General features: G+C 44.6%; 1 protein-coding gene across 2 annotated transcripts in view; it reads left to right on the forward strand.

Moving 5' to 3' along the window:
- The first annotated feature begins 612 nt into the window (after positions 1 to 612).
- USF3 (upstream transcription factor family member 3) overlaps positions 613 to 21,300 on the forward strand; it is a 168,074-nt gene continuing 147,386 nt past the window's right edge. The window contains exon 1 of one of the 2 annotated variants that reach the window (XM_085621090.1): positions 613 to 802. The gene's annotated coding sequence lies outside the window, so the exon portion shown is untranslated. The remainder of the gene's footprint in view (positions 803 to 21,300) is intronic. The other variant, XM_085621091.1, reaches the window with a different exon arrangement.

Consider the following 21,300-nt stretch of genomic DNA (forward strand, 5'->3'; position numbering starts at 1 on the left):
TAAGCATTTTCTTTGTAATGGGTGGAGATCGAAATGTTGAAGTCCTTAACCAAATAGTCTCCCAGTATTTGTACCCATTGAAAACAAAATGAAGATTGATTAAAAACTGATGTTATTTAAAATTATATTTTATTTTGCTAATGAACCATAAAAAATTATCTTGATAATTCTGAAACGTAAAGCCTTTCTTGGGAGGAGTAACATTAAAAGTGTAAAACACATGTTCCTTGTTTCTCTCGTGAGGTGACGCCACCTAATTTTCTAAATACTGTGATGAAATGACTAAGGCTAATGAAGATTACCGGTGAGAGTAACCAGGGCATTCCCTGGCATTTCTAATGAAGGTTTCAAATTAATCAGCAGTATCAATAGAATTAATCTTTACATTACACCTAACACTTAGCAATTTCCTCCAGTCTCCGTGATCGGCAACACCTGATCCACAGCTTCAGTTTTAGCAGCATCGTGTCATTTAATATCAATTATTTATTTTGGTTTTGACCTCTTTCAGCTCTCCAGAGTATATTTTTTAACAACGTGTTTGCGTTATGTGGTGTCGGGCTTGTTTCGGGCTTCTTTTTACCAATGCGAGCATGTCTCGGGCTTGTTTTCAAGGGACATAGCGCTTGTTTCGCACGTCAGACCTGGCAATCCTGCCCCTGCGGCCGAGCCTGAGTCATGTCCGCTGTCACGTCAATCAGCATCGCCCACCGAGCTCCGCAGGGGCGCCCGCACCGGCCACCGTAACTGAACCGACCGCTCCCGCTAGTGGGGTCGCAATGTTTGGAACATTGTTGCCAGGGTAAGCCTCCGTTTGAAGCCACCCTTCCCAGAGAACGACCATTTTGAGGGCGCGTTACCGTCCGTCGCGAGCACCGGGGTTCAGGATTAACCAACTCTTGTGAACGAGCGGAGGACTGGTGCCGTGAGTGCGCATGCGCGGAGCGCCTGGCGTCACCCCCTCCTGTTTCCGGAGACTTCATGTAATGTATAGGCTTTAATGGCTGCGGAGTGTTCCGGGGGGTGTGCGCACTCGGCGCCCCGCCTCCCCCAGGGTCCCCTCTGGGGCAAGCCCTTGTGGCCTTTAACTCTAAAGGCCGAGTTGAACGGGAAGTCCGCATAAGCTGACATTTTGGACAGCAAGTTCAACTGAGGGATGTGCGGGTGGGTTGGTGGAAATGTTTCAGATCCTGCTATGAATGCCTGACATTTTTTGAAGTGATAAGTTTTCACCGGGTGGACCCCAAAAAAAACTACCCGGCATGAGTCAATAATACAATATGTGTAGGAAAATGGTCGAGGTAGTTATTTCTTTTACAAAATAATTTAGAAGAACATAATACGAAAAACACAACAACAGTTCACCACTTGAAATTGTTTAAAATTCAGAGAACAGAAATTTAATTTCTATAGGTAATAACAGCATTAAATGCGATTGTCAATCGAAGCATTAATGGGTTGCAATGCATTAGTTCCAAATACATTGGCAGTGCATACAGTATTTACAGTGCTCTGAACGTGAGAATAAAGAAGGATGGGGCAATGGTAGTGAATGGTAAGTGAGGGACAGGGTAAAGGTGAAGTGACAAGGACACAATTACAATTATGTACATGATGACCTTTACAGCCTAATACAGGTCAGTTAATTCCCATATGTACAATGCTCATAGAAACATTTTTGATTAGATTCTTCCAATCTATGAGTTTGTAAGTGAAATGGTCTACGTTTCGACCCCAGCAGGATTTTTAAAAATATTTCTTTTGAAGGTTTTATATAGCGCTGGCTAGACCCAGAGGTATCAGAGCGCTTTACAAGATAAGGATAGTATAAGGCACATAGGGTATAAAAGCATATGAAAGGTAGTGCAACAGAAATTTGAAATATACAAAGTACAAACAACATGAGCATTATACAAAACCAGATAAATAAACAGGGGCAGGAGCTATACATTTAAGTAATTAGGTAAATGGTGAGCAGGAGAACAGGGTAGATAATTACTGCACAAATATAGTATGATAGATAAGAAATCATGGAGTAGGACACAGGTTAGGAACCCCAATAATAATTGAGGAGGTGGGTTTTGAGGTCTTTTTTGAAACTAGAATAGGAGGGATTACAGCGCAGGTTTTTTGGGAGGGCATTCCAGATAATAGGGACATTGCCAGAGAAGGAGCGAGACTGTGTAGATTTCTTTTTATGCAGAGGTGAGATTAGGAGTAGGGTGTTGGTGCTTCTCAGAGGTCGAGTGGAGCCCGCAGTGTGGAGTTTCTTTGAGAGGTAATGTGGAGTGTTTTGGTGGAGGACTTTATGAGTAATGCAGGCGGTTTTGTAGGCAGATCTTCCTTCGATAGGGAGCCATTTAAGAGATTTGAGAGCCGGGGATATATGATCGAAGCGTTTGCAGTCCGTGATGAACCTGACAGCAAGGTTGAGCACAGCTTTGATTGGAGCTAGGTGTACCTTGGGGATTCCATTAAGGATGGCATTACCATAATCAATACGTGACCGAACAAGCGACTGAACTACGAGTTTGAAATCATCGGTGGGTATGAATGGTTTGATTTTCTTGAGGTGACGGAGAGTGAAGAGGGCTCCTTTGGCAGAGTTTTTGATGTGAACATTAAGGGTTAGGGTGTTGATAGTGATGCCAAGAGATTTGATGGAGTTGGACAGGGTGAGTGAGCAATTGAGTGCATTGAGGTCAGGGATCCATGATTGAATGGGTAGAGGGTTATTTTTGGTGGAGAAGAGAATGATTTCGGTTTTGTTAGGGTTGAGTTTGAGATGATTGGAATGGAACCAGGTTTGGATCTTGGTAAGGGTGTTATTCAGGTGTAAGATGTCAGCATGAGTTTTAATCTTGTAATAGATTTGGGTGTCATCGGCGTAGAGGTGGTAATTTATGCCTGCTTGGTTAAGAATGAGGGTGAGGGGTTCCATAAAGAGGTTAAAGAGGGAGAGAGAATAGATCCTTGGGGAACTCCAAGGGAGACAGGAGTGGGGGTAGAGAGACAGTTTTGAATTTTGATTTGCTTAGTACGGTGTTGTAGATAAGAGATGAACCATTTGTAGGCGGTGCCATTAAGGCCGAAACGGGTCCTAAGCACATTAAGTAGGGCTGAATGGTAGAGTGTATCGAATGCTGCGGAGAGATCAAGAAGTATAAGAAGACAGGTCTCGCCATTGTCAAGTGATTGATGGATGTCATGTATGACATTGAGCATTGCCGTTTCGGTGCTGCAGCCTTTTCTGAAGCCAGATTGAAAGGGGTCGAGAAGGTTGAAATTTTCTATGTGTTTGTCTAGTTGTAGTAGGACACATTTTTCAAGTACCATTGAAAGAAGGGGGAGGTTAGTGATGGGGCGGAGATTATTTAGGTCATTGGGGTCAGCATTGGGGTTTTTGATTATGGGCGAGATTTGACCAAGCTGAAGTGAGGAGGGGACACAGCCGGTGGAGAGAGAGGTGTTGATGATTTTGGTTCAGAATGGGGTGATGATGTGCTTAAGGGCAGGGACAAGGTTGAGGGGTATTGGGTCTTTTGTGTGGGAGGACGGTTTTAGATTGCCAATTATATTGAGGACTTCAAGCTCAGGATGGAGGGTGAGTGGTGTCCTCACTTCGGGGTCTTCATCAGGACAGTTATATAGGTGAGCACCTAGAAATAATTAATATTGGTTCAGTTCTGAGTAAGTATCCGTGGTGAAAGGTCTAGTAGGTGAAGAAATTATCACCTACTTGCATAAGGAAGGACGGGCAACGTACGATCCTTAATGGGCTCTCAAGGGGGCTCCTGAAAATCTAAGGGGAGACATGTTGTTTATTAAAAACATGTCTGAGCGGAGTTATTCCAACATATATGAAAAAGACAGAAGGGTGGTACACTCACTTCTGCAGCTTTCCTGGCATGCGGGGTAATCAATCTCCCGATGCGAGAACGGAATGAATCCAAGAACAGAGTCTGTTAGAAAAGGCGGGAGAAAGGGGAGAAAGCGGTTGTCAGGGATATGTACATCTCATTTGGGTATGATGTCAAGTGCGCACTGGGTGGTTAGATAGAGAACGTGGCATTACATAAAGCGATAATATCATTAAATGTAAGAAGCAAAATGGGAAGGTATTGAAAATACATCGGTGTGCTGTTACAACAAAGTACTGAGAGGAGATGCATCAGCTGCTTTCTACTAACGGCAGCTATTTACATTAAAAGTGGTGTTAGAACATTGGGCATGCCTTGCATTTTGTGCACTTGTAGTGACCCCATATTTCAGGTAAATTCCACATTGTTTGAATAGTCGGGTTAGATTGCATGTCAAGTAATAAACGAACAACTTGGCCCTTAATTTTTTTGGCTTTTTTAAAAGCATGCATGGGTGGTTCCTGCGTTTCTATAGTGTCTGCGATCAGTCCCCAGTGTCCATTGATTATCCGTTTGATGTAATTACTCTTGGTACAATATGTGGTAGCACATATCATTTTGTCTAGGCCTGTAATGCGTTGCTTGGGTGTCAGTAGGGTATCTCTATCATTGTACCACGCTCTCTTTCTAGCTCTTTTTACCAGTCTTCTAGGGTATCCTCTTTCCAGGAGGCGAGTGATCAACTCATCTGATTCCTTAAAAAAGTCTTCCTTGAGCGAGCAGTTTCTCCGAATGCGGAGAAACTGCCCAAATGGGAGATTAGCTCGAAGTCCTCTGGTGTGGTGGCTTGTGTATCTTAATAGCGTGTTCCGTTCCGCCGGTTTCCTGTAGAGGGTGGTGTAGAGGTGGTTGTCTTTTGTTTTTATGCTGATGTCAAGGAAGTCAATAGTATGTCTGTCATATTGCATAGTAAACTTGTCATCAGAGCGAGAGTTCAACCAGGTGAAGAAGCTTGTGAGTTCATTCTCTTCTCCCGTCCAAATGAGGAGAACGTCATCTATATATCTTCTCCATTCAGTGATATTGTTCCTGAATGGATTATCTGATGATAATATATTGGTATCTTCAAAGTCGTCCATGAAAAGTATCGCTAGGTCTGGGGCGAAAGCTGCCCCCATCGCCACACCTTTGTTCTGTATGAAGAATTCATTTTGATAAACAAAGACGTTTTTCTCCTTGACAACGAGCTTCAGCACGCCCCCTTGCCCGCGATTGGCTAGACGCGGGGCGAGCCCCCAGGAATCATCGAGCGTCTGCAAGCACGCCGTATTTTTCACTTTCATTTAGCGTGAGCACACCGAGCCGGCTCATTGTTTGAGCTGACAGAAATCTTGCTCGCTGTGTGTTTTCGGTATCTTTTAAATTGACTCCGTTCCAACACCACTTTTAATTTACATAGCTGCCGTTAGTAGAAAGCTGCTGATGCATCTCCTCTCAGTACTTTGTTGTAACAGCACACCGATTTATTTTATCCTTTAGAGCACCTGTTAACCATTCCTGATACTATCGAATATGGTAACTTCGTTACAAGCTGATCTCAACCACATTTGTGATAACGGCCGCATTTTCTCCAATTGTTCGTCCGCGGCCCTTTGCCTTCGCCGCATGAGACTTTTCAATACCTTCCCATTTTGCTTCTTACATTTAATGATATTATCGCTTTATGTAATGCCACGTTCTCTATCTAACCATCCAGCGCGCACTTGACGTCATACCCAAATGAGATGTACATATCCCTGACGACCGCTTTCTCCCCTTTCTCCCGCCTTTTCTAACGGACTCTGTTCTTGGATTCATTCCGTTCTCGCATCGGGAGATTGATTACCCCGCATGCCAGGAAAGCTGCAGAAGTGAGTGAACCACCCTTCTGTCTTTTTCATATATGTTGGAACAACTCCGCTCAGACATGTTTTTAATAAATAACATGTCTCCCTTTAGATTTCCAGGAGCCCCCTTGAGAGCCCATTAAGGATCGTATGTTGCCCGCCCTTCCTTACGGAAGTAGGTGATAATTTCTTCACCTACTAAACCTTTCATCACTGATACTTACTCTGCACTGAACCAATATTAATTATTTCTAGGTGCTCACCTGTATAACTGTCCTGATGAAGACCCCGAAGTGAGGACACCACTCACCCTCCATCCTGCTGGGGTCGAAATGTAGACCATTTCACTTACAAACTCATAGATTGGAAGAATCTAATCAAAAATGTTTCTATGAGCATTGTACATATGGGAACTAACTGACCTGTATGAGGCTGTAAAGGTCATCGTGTACATAATTGTGTCCTTGTCACTTCACCTTTACCCTGTCCCTCACTTACCAATTCACTACCATTGCCCCATCCTTCTTTCTTCTCACATTGAGAGCACTGTAAATACTGTATGCACTACCAATGTATTTGGAACTAATGCATTGCAACCCATTAATGCTTTGATTGACAATCGCATTTAATGCTGTTATTACCTATAGAAATTAAATTTCTGTTCTCTGAACTTTGAATCAATTTCAAGTGGTGAACAGTTGTGTTTTTCGTATTATGTTTTTCTAAATTATTTTGTAAAAGAAATAACTACCTCGACCATTTTCCTACACATAGTGACATGTTTTGAAGGGCAGGAACAGAAATACATAGTAAACTCTTAAAAAGAGCGAACGGGTAGTCTAGCTTGCATCACCTTCCCATGCTGCTTCTGAAAATGACAGTGTGGTTGCAGTCAGCCAGGCCATGGTAGATGTAGGTTATGGATGCACCTGCTTCCTGCCCATATACAGCAAGGCATGATGTCCTTACCAAATCCCGGCTTCTTGAATACTGTAGCACGTTTGCCACTACAGGCTATCCCTAGCCCTGCCAGTGCATTATTATCAAGTACTCCCCAGCAAAGATGTGGCCTTGAACGTTTTACCTGAACCCCGTGTACTTCTGCCTGTGCACGTCTGTCCAAAGTCTGAGGAGCTAATCCCACATTTCCATCCAGAGCCCAGCCTATCTCTGACAAAGCATCTCCTTTCAGGAGCCCCACAGGCCTCTGTTATTTTATCTTGAGCCTCTATAGCTTTGGCGACACACGTCACTCCTGAACCCAATATAGCTCTCATAATGTATCTGCGTATTGTGTCCCCCCCCCCCACCCCTCACCCAGAGCTCTAACACTACATCTGCTATCTACAGACCTTATATTCATAGCTGCCAAGGTTTCAGAATGCTATGTGTGACATTTTCACAATTTCAGTGTAATTATGAGTGACATTTTAACGACTGTGTGACACTTTCTCGGGAGCAAAATCTAGCAATAAAGACAAGGGAAACATATAAGTATCAGAAATTTCACCCATATGAGCAATGAAAAACTTTAAGATCTTAAAATTGCTGCAAAGCACCAGAATTGGATGAGCACTAACCAGAGACTCCTCCTTGCAGTCCTGCTGCACAGACTATTGACACCAACTCAATTTACTATTCTGAAAGTTATGTAAGCTTTATGGGGCAAAGAATATTTCATAAGTAAACAGCTTCAGTTATGGTCCACTGCAGAACTCACTCCAAAGACTTTATTAACATTTCTTCCACACTCATATTTTGTTAATACTCCACAGTCTTGCAGCGGTGCAACTCATGGGGGCTAGGGGTCACACAGACTCTAAGAATGCATCTCAATACTAAATATATTTGTAGCTAAAGTGAATGTGTAAAGGATCAGGAGTCCCACTGCTAAAAATAGATTTGCATGTAGAATACAAAAATACGCTACTAACTGGGAGAAAATATCACCGGCCCAAACTGTTATCTTAACACCATATGTAATAAAATTGTGTTTTTCAGTACAGACTCCAACTGTGGGCATATTAAAAGGAACTACACAAAGTTTACATAACTGGTACATTTGGCTTGAAAAAACAATTTAGCGAGTCTACACAATCCACGTTACTTAGGGAGAAGCGTTGTTTAAGTTTTTAGTAATAAACTGAAACATAGAAGTTAGTGCTTCCAAAAGAGGTGCACGTTCACGTAGACAGTACTGCTTGCAGATACACTAGATTGATTTGCACAAAAATTAACTCGTACGTCTGATCCTTTTATCAGCACAGGAACCTTTCATTTTTTCTAATAGCAATACACTTGTTTTACATTTTGGTGCTTACACTACCACGAACAACATGCACGCACCTGACTCCATCACTCAATTGTTTCGGGTGATATGAGCAGCACTGTACTCGCCACACAACCCGTCCCGTGATGAAGCACTGCCTTGGGTCAGGGATAGGTGGGCCGTGTTAGCAACACACACACGGTATGATTTTTTTGGTGACCTGGTGACCAGTACGTGGGAGGAGGAGGCCGGGTAAGCACTTGCTCCAAACAGGGAGAGGCCCCGGCTCACAGAAGATGAGACCTTGAAGATAGGTGTAATCGCGAGAGACTCCATGATGCGTAGAGAAGGGAACAAGAGGCACGGGGTTCTAGGAGCTAGCAGCCTCCAATACTAACTGATTACCACAAAAAGAGCTGCTCCTAGTGGGACGGGAGGACCGGGAGCAGCCGCATAGGACGAACGAGGAAAACTTTCCTGAGGCAGGCTGACAACAAGAGTTTTCCCTCCCCCCACGGGGCAAGTAGTTGTTGCATTTAGGGCTTGACATTTGGCAGCTGTTTTTGAAGTGGAGAGAGGCACAGGCCACACCCACACAGTGGTATCTTCTTGCCACCATTTGGTAAGAACGGAGCCCCCATCTTTATACGTAGGTCCTGATGAATGCCCTGGACCCACTCGGGCCAACACGGCAGAAACATGTTGACCACTTACATGATGGCTAGGGGACAATAAATTCCCCATACACCATCCAATGGTTTTAATATCATATAGTTATTAGCCACATTACAATTTATTTAAATAACTATAATGATTTGTATCTTCACTCACATCCTCACGGGCCCCCACTTAGTTTAGAAGTGCATCCCTGTCGAAAGGTGAATGGCCGCCCTCTATCAAACGAAGGTTTTAGAGGGCGAGGACTGGTTAATGATGAAGCATGACACCCGGTGGTGTGTGAGACCAGTCCATCACTTTTTGTGAGATGCCCTCACTCACAATGCAATTGTAACTTCAATAGGGCCACTATACTAGGAGCAGCTCTTTTGTGGTAATCACCTTGAAGATAGGTGCCTCTTTGAGGCCTGCATGCGTGGCAAGGAAAAACAAAACTGCCTCCTCCTGCGTCTGCCGCTGGCCAATCAGACCATCCATGGTCACAGGCAGACAAGGTGTGACTCCAGGGTTCACAAGGGGCAGAGTCTGCTATAATGACACAGAATGAGTTCCTGGCCTTACTGATTGCCAGCAAGAAGGACTGGAAGTTAACTATGGGTGACTGGATTGGCAAATAAGAGCTTCATGTTGTAGATCCACGCCGGAAGCCGCTCATCCCTCACCACTGCTGATATATACACGTGTCCCTTAGAGGTGACACCGGTGCTAGGCTAGCACTATAAAACTAATAATTAAGCAGAGTGAGAGATATCTCACACGCACTCACTTACTTCCCGATGACTCCCTGGCTAACATCGGCCCAGGCATGATGAGGCTTAGCAGCAGCTGCACAGGGAGCCTGACTGGTGTGCTGTGGGCTGCTTAACCACTCCAGAGGAAGGTGGGGTACTCGTCTCAGCCGCCGGTGGGTTCGTCTCCCATCGCTGCAACTAATTAGTTAAAATAACCATTTGTGGCACAACAACGAGCAGTGCTGCGTGTGTTTTAACCAAAGTGCCGCAGTGTCTGGTGAATCCTAGAGGCTTAGACCTGCAGACTCTGAGCTAAGCACCCAAGCCTGCAGGGAGCAGCGTGCATGGCACCTGCTACTCCAGGTTAACTTCCACTGTATGGGCATGATTACAAGCGCTCCTCCGCTTGACAGCAGAGGACACGCTATTATGCCTGACTTTCCGTTTCAGTGCAGTGATGCGTATCACCATGCTGAAATGCGTTATTCTAACGCCTGATGCGTGGTACTTGGCAGGGATGGACATTGCATCTCCATCCTGAGTCCCACAATGCCCCTCCTGATGCCCTGCATAGTTCTGCTGTCGCTTTTTCTCTATGAGACGTTGTAGATACACCAACAGACCTCAGTCAGTGCACACTGGCATGGCATTGAGTTCTGTTTATCCATCTGTCCCCTGAGCCCTACCAAAACCCATGTATTGCACAGAAAGTGACGGATGGAAAGCTTGAATTATTCTCAGCCACTTGTAAGTAATCCTGGATGCGTTTCAGGCCCTATCCAGAGACCAGTGATATGTTACTCGACCTTGGCCTGCTCCACTGGAAACAATCCAGCCTGAACTGCTGGCTTCACCATCACAACGTTTCACTGGCTTAATCTGTATTCAACTTCCCCCTTGTAACGCCTATTGAGTCCTATTGCACAGTAAGCTTAGAATCCGCAATACTCCATCAGACAGCTGTGGGTCCTGTGCCCAGTAGGCCCTAAGACTCAATCTGCTCTTTACTGATGACACATGTGAGTCCAAAGCCGATCAGGACAGATGTCAAAGTGGGCAGGGGAATGTGGAAACAAAGTTCCAAAGCTTTTTAAAATTTGATCAGAACAGTTCCCATACTGCACTAGGTACAATCCACATATTACTAAATGCATTTTTGAAAGCACTGTAAACATTTAAATAACTTCACACATTTCGCCACAGCATATTTACATTGTGTGCAAACTAATACTCCGCGTGATACATTTTTAAACCTGATTTATTCACTGTGCTTTCTGTCACAGGCTTGGACCTCCTTAGCACTATAAATACACATCACTATTTCCCCTGTGCACCATCTAGGATTCAGATTAGTGACTGTCCTATAACACCATCAAACATCTGAAGTGATAGCATTAACTGTCCTACCAGAAAAATGCATTTTCCAAGCTAAATTCAAGGTGCATTTATTTTTCATGTAAGGCGTTTTTCATTATATTTTATATGCAGCTACCGGTAGTTGAAAGACCAACAAAGCAGTTAAAGAATAGTTTGTTCTTTAGTCACATATCTGACCCCTCCCTCCTTGTACTTGGGGTCAGAGTTCAAGTACTTTTTCTTTATGTACTTCGACCACTGGGTATCTTTTGTTACCATTCAGAAAGGAACTTGCCTGTTAGTTCGGGTTGGAGTCTTCTCTTTGCAGCAGGACCGGGTTTAATTCTCATAAGGTTGATGCCAGTCTGTAGTGGTGGAGAAAGCAAAAGGAAAAAATACAGACCGGAACTCTGACGTAACAATTGCTAGAGTAGGAGAGTAATGCCATTCTTCAACCAGTTTTACAGGACACATGCCTGTCTCCGCTTGATAGCACTGAATCCTCCCTTGCTGTTACAACCAAAACGCTGAAACTCACCGCTCGGACGATCTACTCGATTCATGTCGCCTGGTCTAATTAATTTTGATCTCACTAACAGCATCCATAAGATGTATGAATAACCAAGAGTCACTCTGGTTATCTGTGGGTTGTCACCCCCACCCTCGTTCTTTGTCCTGATGAAGATCCGCCTTGACTACCTAATGGAGCTTAGTTTGGGTTGAAACGTCAACGACCTCAGATGGTCCAGATTGACCAAGGCTCTGTGTGATAAAGAATATTTAATACACAGCAGAGTTAGCTGAGATACGAATGCTTATGATTACAGAATAATATATTAACACTAGGCGTTCTTATAAGAAATAGTTGGAAAACCCGACAAAACCAATGTTTTCGTTTACTTATCCATACCCAGGTTCTTGAGGACACAGGGTCGCCCCATTATTGTTTAACCATGTCTGGTTGGCATCAGAAAGGAACACGGTCATAGTGGGAATTAAAGGGTAAAAAGGATGTCTGATACAGGGCGAGTCTTGCACTTACTACATCAATGATTAGGTGTTGCAGATTTACTTGGAAAGGTTGTTGCAGAGGCGAGGGGCTGCAACTGGAAAATGTCGTCCCCCTTCTGCCACTCAAGTTTACATCTGGTTCTGCGGGATGGCCAGGGATCTCCCTACTATGAAACATAGTTTGCAGGTTGGAATTTATTGAAAGCTTATTGAGAACTCTGTCCTGCCCTCTAACCTGCTTTCAAATTATGTTTTTTTCCTGTTGCTGATCATTAGCCAATAGTCAAGTTCAAGGTTTACATGATAAAAATATGTTTCTTAGGGAAAAGGTAGGAAGCACGTTTCACCAGCCCATCTCCCCATAACCCTTTACTTTCTTAGCACTATGAATATTTGGTCAATTAGCAAAAAAAAAATTCCTTCAGGTTTTTTTTACCAGTTACTGTAGCAGGTTAGCCAGCCTGATGATTATCTCTCTTTGGGGAAAATCGTTTCTTTGAAACCTCGAGCAAAGTGGACGTCTAAGCAAAGTGCACTGTCCTTCACTTTCCCATTCGCGATCTATGTGAATCTCTCCTAAAAGTCATTACTTTAGGCTGCATGTTGTTCAAGGGCATCAAACATTTATTAGTGCAGCGTAAATCAGTACTTTCAGTAATACAGGCTACTTCAGGGTCAGGTCGTGAACATTGCATTCATTAATAGGCAGCTGCCTAGGGCACTATTAGCAGTTATGATTCTACAAGCAGCAAGCAAAGCCCATTGGTAGGAATTGGAAACGGTAACATTTAATTTTGCCTATGGTGTAAAAAGTTCTTGCACTGGCCCTGATTTTTTTCACCGCTGGGTTTTACTTGCTGAACTAGGGCTGCTGATCTAGGGCATGTCCTTGTTAAAATACCTCACAGTATTATTTCACTTTGTTCTCTTGTCCTACCCACTCTGTAGGGTTCTAGAAGCATGTGTGATCTTGAGCACCTACCACTCAGGAGGGGCAAACTGAAATACATATTGTGACCAACTTTATTAAAAGAGAGGATTACGTTTGAAAAATATGTTTATAGTCTGGTATCCCTAAACAGTGTCAGGGGCGTAGCTTAGTTAGTTAGATTGGGAGGGGGTTGAATCTCAAATTTCCCAGATAAAAAGCAGTGGTCTTCAGGGTGAATGAGTGAGCTGATCAAGGTTCAGTTCAGTATGGTCTGTTCCCATGAGGCACAGGGTCCTTATTGATTTGCATTAAATGGGTCTCTGGGGCTAATTTAGAGTTTAGAGGAGAGGTATTCCGTTGCAACAGTGACAGAGTACCCTGTCTGCCAAACTCAAGGCCCATCCATCCTAATTTGAGTCAGGCAGACTGAGAACAATTTGCTGCATCATTGTGAAACTTCCCCGGCGGAGTAGGCACCTCAGAGGTAAGCCATCCGACCGTCTGCCCTATTTAGAGTAGACAGTCAGATGTATTTTATTTCTTTTTTTACTGTCCCTCTATGCCAGGCATATTCTGGCTGTGAGGTACAGTTAAACAAGCATTTACAATGCAATGGTGTCTGTATTGTTAAAGTTAGAGCTATTGGCATTGCTCATGACATTATTTTTGTTTATGTTTTTGTTTTTAAAACATATAAAGAAACAGCATTGTTATTTACAATGTCAATAGCTTAATCACGCTCAAATGCGAGACCTATTGCCATTGCACCCACACACAGCGCCACACACACACAGAGCCACCCACACACACAGAGCCACTCGCACAGAAATAGAGCCACCCACAGAGCCACCTACACACACACACAGTTATTAAAAGGTGTTTCTGATGGCGTGACAATCGTCTTCTCTAAATACACAATAAAAATACACTTAAAATAGGTATCATCCACCCAAAATAGTTAGACAAAAATATGTACTTAAAAAAGCATCAAAATATTTAACTGTTCAAAACGTTAACATTAAATTTACTACAATGCAGGAAAATGGAATAGGGTCCGACTCTATAAGTATCATATTACACGCACAAATCCATTTTTAATATAAAAATTGCAAACACATGAAGGATAAATAATATATTTCCAAATGTTAACAGTGTAGCCTGGCGCATGAGTGACATGCAGAACAAGAACCGGCCTGCTCAGCCTAAAAGCCAGGCGAGGAGCAGGTAGCTGCAAAGTACCCCTACTGTGCCATCCAATTGGTGACATACAAGTGGAGTAAACCTAAAGATACTACACGACTTGCACCCACAGTCTGATGTCAGTCCCCACAACAAGCCTGAGCTCCCCTACCTGGGCAGCAGTGCAGGCAGCTAGGGCAGTCGGGCAGCTGTCAGTCGTTGCTCAGTTCCCTCTCATTGACCGACTTCCCCCGGGGCACCCCAGTGGACAGCTGGACCGAGACGGGCTGTCATCCCGAGGCTTGGATCCCCCGCCCGTGATTGACTCACCATGGGTCCTCCACCAGCCAGACCGGGCCCGCTCCGCTCCACGCTGCGTGGCGCCCGCCCACTGGCGGAGACTGGGGACGGCTCGGTGAGTGTTTTGTACACCGCAGGGGCACGTGCGGACCACATGGCCAATCAGCGCCTCTGGAGCCTGTGCAGCACGCTGGGATTGGTGAAGGTGCCAACGATGATCCAATCCTAGGTTATTTTAAATATCATGCAGCCCGCCTACTCCCCCGATTATGTCCAGCCGTGGGATTGGCTGTCGTGAATGCCGTAAGTGCTTACATTATTTATGGACTACTGAGGTTAGGCAGATTCCGATTATGTCCAGCCATGGGATTGGATGTCGTGAATGCTGTAAGTGCTTACATTATTTATGGACTACTGAGGTTAGGCAGATTGAGGCCTGGTGCTGCACATGCGCGAGCTTGCGCGAGACAGCTTTGTGGAAAACAAAACAAGCGCCCCAAAGTAGCGTATATGCCAGCGGAAACCACAACAACAGTCGTAAACAGTGGCAGAGCACTGCGGCATAGGAAGCGAGTTCACAAAAAGTAGAAGCACGCACTAATGCTGAGGGTTGAAAAGCATGCTAGAGGTGCGGGAAGCGTGGTGTGATCAGCGCCGAGTGAAGATGTCGGTGGGGTGAAGAAGATAAGAACAGTCTTACCACTCGATATGGACATCTTCAGCAAGATCAGCTCCAGAGGTGAGCAGGGTTGCCCGAGAGCAGGGGGAGAGGACGAGCACACCACTGCCTTTCTCCGAGTTGAAGCAGAAATGCCTCAGAGAAACGCAGCGGCGGTTTCGAATTCGGGGGCGTGTTTTTCTTTTCTCTCCTCTTGCCATTGGCTAGAGGAGATAATTAGAAAAGTTGCAAAAAACACGCCCCCGAATCCGAAAAGGACGGGGCCTGTTCGGAGAGACAAACCTCTTCTCCAATGGCTGGCCAGCATTCAAGAGGCCAGCCAATGGAGAAGAGGGGAGAAGAGGAGCGGGTTCAAGCCACTCTTCTCCAAGTCATTAAATCTCGTGAGCGAGACTGCGCAAGCGCAGCCTTCGCTAGCCGAGACCTAAAAAGGAAAAATTACCCTCACACCATGGAAAAACATTTTCCATGGTGTGGGAGTCATATTTCTATTTATCAAAGACAAACTCCCACTTTGGGAGTTTGTTTTTGGCAAAAAAAACTTTACAAAAGCTTGATGGCCAGTCATCATGATTGACGGAGCTGCCTGTCAAACCTTTCCTACATTGATTATTTCCAATGTTTGTAAATTCTAAAAAGTAGTACATTTGCATCCATTGAAAGAGTACCTCTATGGGTGCAAATTTGCTAATTTTGTGGTCAGCCAGTCACTAGATCTATATATATTTGAGTTCTTGATCCAAAACATGAACAAGTTAAATCCTCTCCGTAAAATCAGGATGACGAGAAAGCCCAACACAGACATAGCAGACCCTACTCAGGACCCTGAAACCCAACTGCTGAACGGATTATGTACAGGGATGACATCCTCATCAGGTGGAAAAAGAAAACCAAATTAAATCCAGTATCTGTACTCAATCATTAAACTAAATGGCAAGTTCATCCGATACACAATGAAGACCTTGACAAACTCAACTGTTACAAACCAGCTCTTTTGTAAACGTTTATGGCCTCCGATTACTCTAAATGTAGGAGTCTTTCTACTTATCTTAACTTCTCGTGACACCTTCCATCCAGATGACTAGGTAGTCTTTGCCGCAAAACACGCCTCTGGGGGGAGCCTTGACCTTTCATCAAGGACCACAAATGTAAACCTGATTCCTCAGAATGAAAATCCTTTACTGCATGGAGACTGATCTTTTATACAAGTGTTGTAGCAAGTAGTGAAAAGGACTTGCATTGTGTCGCTACTACAGCAATGGCAGCGCAAGTGGAATCGTCACTCCTACACAGAACAGGTGCAACCTGGCTGCAGAAGGACACTAGCTCCTCATACTAGACAGGTACAGTCAGCACTATCAATGCAAACCTCTTTGGCATACAGGAAACCATTGCAGCAGAGACAAAAATAGTGTCATCTACATCACACAAACAATAACTTGTAATGATAACAACTTGTAGATAGTGCTTTGTGCAATGCTTCTGACATTTCTAAGCACTTTAAACAGTAGGTGTTAATGGCGCTTGATATACCAACCTTGAAAAAATAGTATGTTGAGTTGGGCTTGCGGAAATTTGAACTTGTCACTGGCACAGGTCAAAGAAACTAACTCGACCTGGTCAGCAGCAGTTCAAGTGACACACAACACACCCTACAGTATCCTGGAGTTCTCAGATCAGATTTTAATGTCTTTATTTCGATAATAAAATCATAAAAGACAGCAGCGTTTACACAAACAGTTTGGGCCATGCTTTACAAACGCCATATACTGTCAAGATTACAAATATTTATACACACGATAAAAGCTTATACATTAAAAATAATCCTTGTTAAACATCCCATTTATATTTAGACGATCCGTTTATGTATACTTTTAAAAAAAACATAAAATCAATAAATAAAACCATCTTAAAATACTATACAATATCCATCTTTGGATGGGATGTTTTAAGTATGAATCATATAAGCGATCATTTCTAACTATTTATGGGCTCTAATGATCCAAACCCAGCCAAGGAATTTCGCTGTGCTCACCACAAACAACTCTGAGGTATTGGTCTTCAATGCCCGAATGGCCTCCGCGGACCTACTACAAGTAAGGCGTTGAAACAGAGGTTTTATCCATTTTCTACGAGGGTTGTGGTACATGGGGCAGGCAAATAAGAGGTGACCCTCTGTCTCCTTATAACCAGGACACCATTGACAGGATTCAGTTACTCCAGTACCCCAATTTTTAGTGAATGTATTCAAGGGCAAAGTACCCACCCGAAACTGATGGTAGAGTTTCTTATCTAGCGGCCTGGTAATGATATCCCAGTAGTTCTCACGGGAAGGATCCAGCTTGTTAGCCAGGAACCTACCTGTAAGACTTGTGGAACTAGAAGCAGACACTAAGGTTTGTCGAACTGAGGCCCAGTACAATGCTTTAAATTCTTGTTTGGAGGGAAACACATTAGTTCCAGGAGACAACCACAGCTGTTCCAAACCCATTTCTACCAAAATGGTTCTAACCGTGCGTAGCCATGGAATTCTCCCGGATCCCTCAATGGACCTAACTTCGACAAGTTCATTAGCAAATAAGGCAAGGTCAGGAGAAGACCAAATCCGTCTCCAAAAGGCAACCAGTCTGAACCTCGCCATCTCATTAATTGGATTACAACCTAAGTCCAAACAAAGGGGTATAGATGGGGTTGATTGCGGAAGCCCCACTAGATTCCGCAAGAACTTACACTGTGCTTTAAACAGACTAGAAAGATCCATATACGCCCAAAGATCCGCTCCATATAAAATGGCAGCGTTAATCTTTGCGTCATAAATTTTTAGCGCTGGGTGCACACGTTTAGTGATGGATCTCTTTTGTTCCCTAAGGAGACAGCCAGTTAAGCGGGCCAGTTTAAGCTGCTGTTCGACAACCTGCTCCTTCCATCGCAGGCGAAAGTCTAGTGTAACCCCTAGGTAGGACATATGATCTACTTGTTCCAAATGAGCCCCACCCATCCTTACTGAGCTCCGAACCGAAGTGTTCTTAGTAAAAACCATAAACTTAGTTTTGCCCACGTTTACCTTTAAATCATTGATGACACAAAACTCCTCAAAGCGGTTCAGGGCCCGCTGTAAACCGCTTCTGGTCTTAGAGAGGAGCAGAGTGTCGTCAGCAAAGATAAGCATGGGGAACTTCTTCCCAGCCAGGGAGGGAGCATCAGTTGGGAAGGTCTTAAAAAAGTTTACTACCTGGTCGATAAATAACAGGAAGAGTGTTGGTGCCAGGACACAACCCTGACGAACCCCGCGTGTTACTGGGAAGCTGTTCGTCACTTGTCCTTGACCGCCCCACCGAACCCTAGCAAAATTGTCCTCATGCAGTTTAACAATTAAATCCAGAAGTTCCAAGGGTAAACCCAAGTCTCTCAAGACACACCACAGTTTAGCCCTCGGGACCATGTCAAAAGCCGCCTTTAGATCAATAAAAGCGGCGAAAATTTTCCCCCCGCCTAACAGCACCACCTTCCAGTAAATCAGACAAAATCTAAATACCTGGTCGATGGTGCTGATACCGGTTCTAAAGCCTGCTTGCATGGGAGACAAAATGCACTCTGAGACCATCCAACCCTGAACTCTACCTAAGATCATTCGTGCAATGACCTTTTGGAGGGAGTCAATAAGGCTGATCGGGCGATAATTGCCCGGGTTGGACCGATCCCCTTTTTTGTGGATTGGAAGGATCTCAGCCCCCTTCCAGCTCTTTGGGATTCTGGCTCCTTGGGCAATTGCATTAGCTAACCTGGTAATATACGGTACCCAAAGATCTTGGTTGGATTTAAACAAATCGACAGGGATTAGGTCCATCCCTGGAGCCTTCCCCCGCTCAGTCAAACCCAGAGCTAATTCGGTTTCTTGTTCTGTAAAAGAACAGGACCCCGCCGTAATCCAACAGTGTGTGCTCATAACTTAGCATAGTGGAGGATACCGAGATCTCAGACCTAAATTGGGCAGCATAAAAATCCACCCAAGTTCCGGGGGAGACGTGATTTGTAGGCATTTGCGAGTCTGGGTCCCTGCCCCACTTTACCAGTTCCCAGAATTTAGTCTGGTTATTGGATGTCGATGCATCCAGAAGATCGGACCAATGCCTATCTTCCCACTCTCTTTTAGCATCCCACTGTTTTTTTTTATACTGTACCCTAGCTAACTTGACATCACTCATAACCCGAGACTTGACCGCCTTGACTAATTGGCTATAGGCCTCCCTACATTTCCCGTTATACCAGTTCTGACGGGAGCCAAGTTTTTTTGACGGGCCTGCCAAGTATGGACTGGATAAGAGAAATTTAAGCTATTCAAAACAACATTCGTGGGTCTCGGTTACATGATCGAGGCCAACCCCCTCTGACACAGTGGGCATGAGTTCGTTCACCGTGTAGGTGACCAATATTTTAATACTTTCAAGGAGGGTGGCATCACCCACTAACCTAGACCATTTCAGCCTTCTTCTGTCATTGGTCAAGGTGAGATCTCCTATCCTAAGAGTGTCTGGATTCCTCAATCTATTAGAGCCCAGAAACCTTAAACTAAGCGACAGGGGGTTGTGGTCGCTTTCTGGGCGGGATACCACTTCCATGTCGATATTGCCAGAGTTCCAACTTTAGCAAAATATAATCTATACGGCTTTTCCTTAAACCATTATCATAGGTGTTGGAGGCACATTGATCTGATAAGGAGCGGCCATTAACTGCCCTTAAGCCCCTGTTCAAACATAGGGCCATCCAATTCAAAGCTGCCTCAGTCCCTTTGGCGATTTTATCAATTGATAGGTCCGGAATGTTCCAGACTGCATCCTCTGAGGACCCCCAGCTGTCCCCAACTGCCTGGAGCGGCTCAAAGGTGCAGTTCAAGTCGCCCGCTAGGGCAAAGAGATTATCACTGCCTAAACTATCAAGATACCTATCCACTACATCGACAATACCAGGGCAGCGGCCTCCAGGTAGGCCTCGTGCATAGATGTTAATAATAATCAGATCCCGATGGGCAGCTTTGCTCAACTTGATACCCAGGAGGTCTTGATGTTCCAGAGAAATTTCAGATAGATGGACTCCCAAGGATTGCTTCACCCAGATCAATAAGCCCCCTGATGCGCGCCCTTTGCTACCACTGATTGCAGGTTTGGAAAAATTAATGAACCCAACCCTATGGATTGGGACCGTAGCCCAAGTTTCCTGAAGTAATATAATATCAAAGGTATCTATGAATTCCAACCACTCCTCTGAGTGTAGCCGGCCCTTGATCCCAGCCACATTCCAGGAAGCTACCTTTAAAATATCGTAAGGAGTTGTTACATTACTTTTATATGATTGAATCATTGGCGCGGTGGGGGCTGGGATCTCCACTACCTTCACAGGTTCAGCCCGTGACTCGAGTCTAGGCGTCATACAAGCACCATCCACCCCCACGATTTCCTCTAAAATATCCTCAGTAGTTGCTTCAACCGACCCCCCCATAAGTTTTAACTAGGGGGGGTAACAGATATTACATTCCTGTTACTCTCCGCAGTGCTGTACTCCTTACTTGGTAAATGTAGTCAATCGACAGCCTCAAGGTCAGAAAGACGGCCGTAACGATTGAAAAGTTGAAGATGTTGGGAGTGATAAGGTGTTCTCACAATCGGACGCCTCCTGTCTAATAACCTCTTGGGATGGGGGCCTGGTGCGAGTTTAGAATGTCTATCGGGATAAAAATAAGCAAGATCCAGTGTTTGTACATCCCCCATTCTTGCAAACCTTGCTTCCCTTCGAATGGACTCTACCACCCAGGGATCCTTAAACGATACCAAAATGCAGTCACCCTCTAAATCTTTAGTCCCGAAACCCACCCAATCAACTCTCCTCACTAAAAGGATTTCGGTTGAAGTAGATGGCGGGAGAGGGCGGTTTTTATTCAGCCAGAATACTACTTTATTACGTAGGTCCCTGTCTGTCTCTTTAACACCCTCCTTGACGGGTGCTGCCCCAGTTAACACAATGGTATATTGGTTTGCTTCTGGGGGTAGGTCAGTACGGAGGTGAGCACCCTTAACAATGTTTCCCCCTGTATGGATTGTGGGGTTACGAATAGTAGTTGACTTTCCTAAAGGAGGCTGGGATGGGGTGCTATGTACAACATTTGCCCTGTCATCCGCCCTACCAGTTTGTGCTCGTTGCGCTGTTATCATAGAGGAGGTTTTACTGGATCCCTGCACCAGGGTGCCTACACCGACGGTGCTATCTTTATCCCTGAAACCCACCTGTGTCATAGACTTTGTTACAACCCCCATTGCTTTACCAAGGCTCACGTTATCTGTATTCTTAATTAGGTTTGCCTGGGAGGTAGAAGCCCCCACTACTATGGAGGGGGCGGTTAGCTTCTGGAGTAGGCGCATGTTCATG

This window comes from Triturus cristatus, chromosome 8 (assembly GCF_964204655.1).
Source record: "Triturus cristatus chromosome 8, aTriCri1.1, whole genome shotgun sequence".
NCBI classification, from domain to species: Eukaryota; Metazoa; Chordata; class Amphibia; order Caudata; family Salamandridae; genus Triturus; species Triturus cristatus.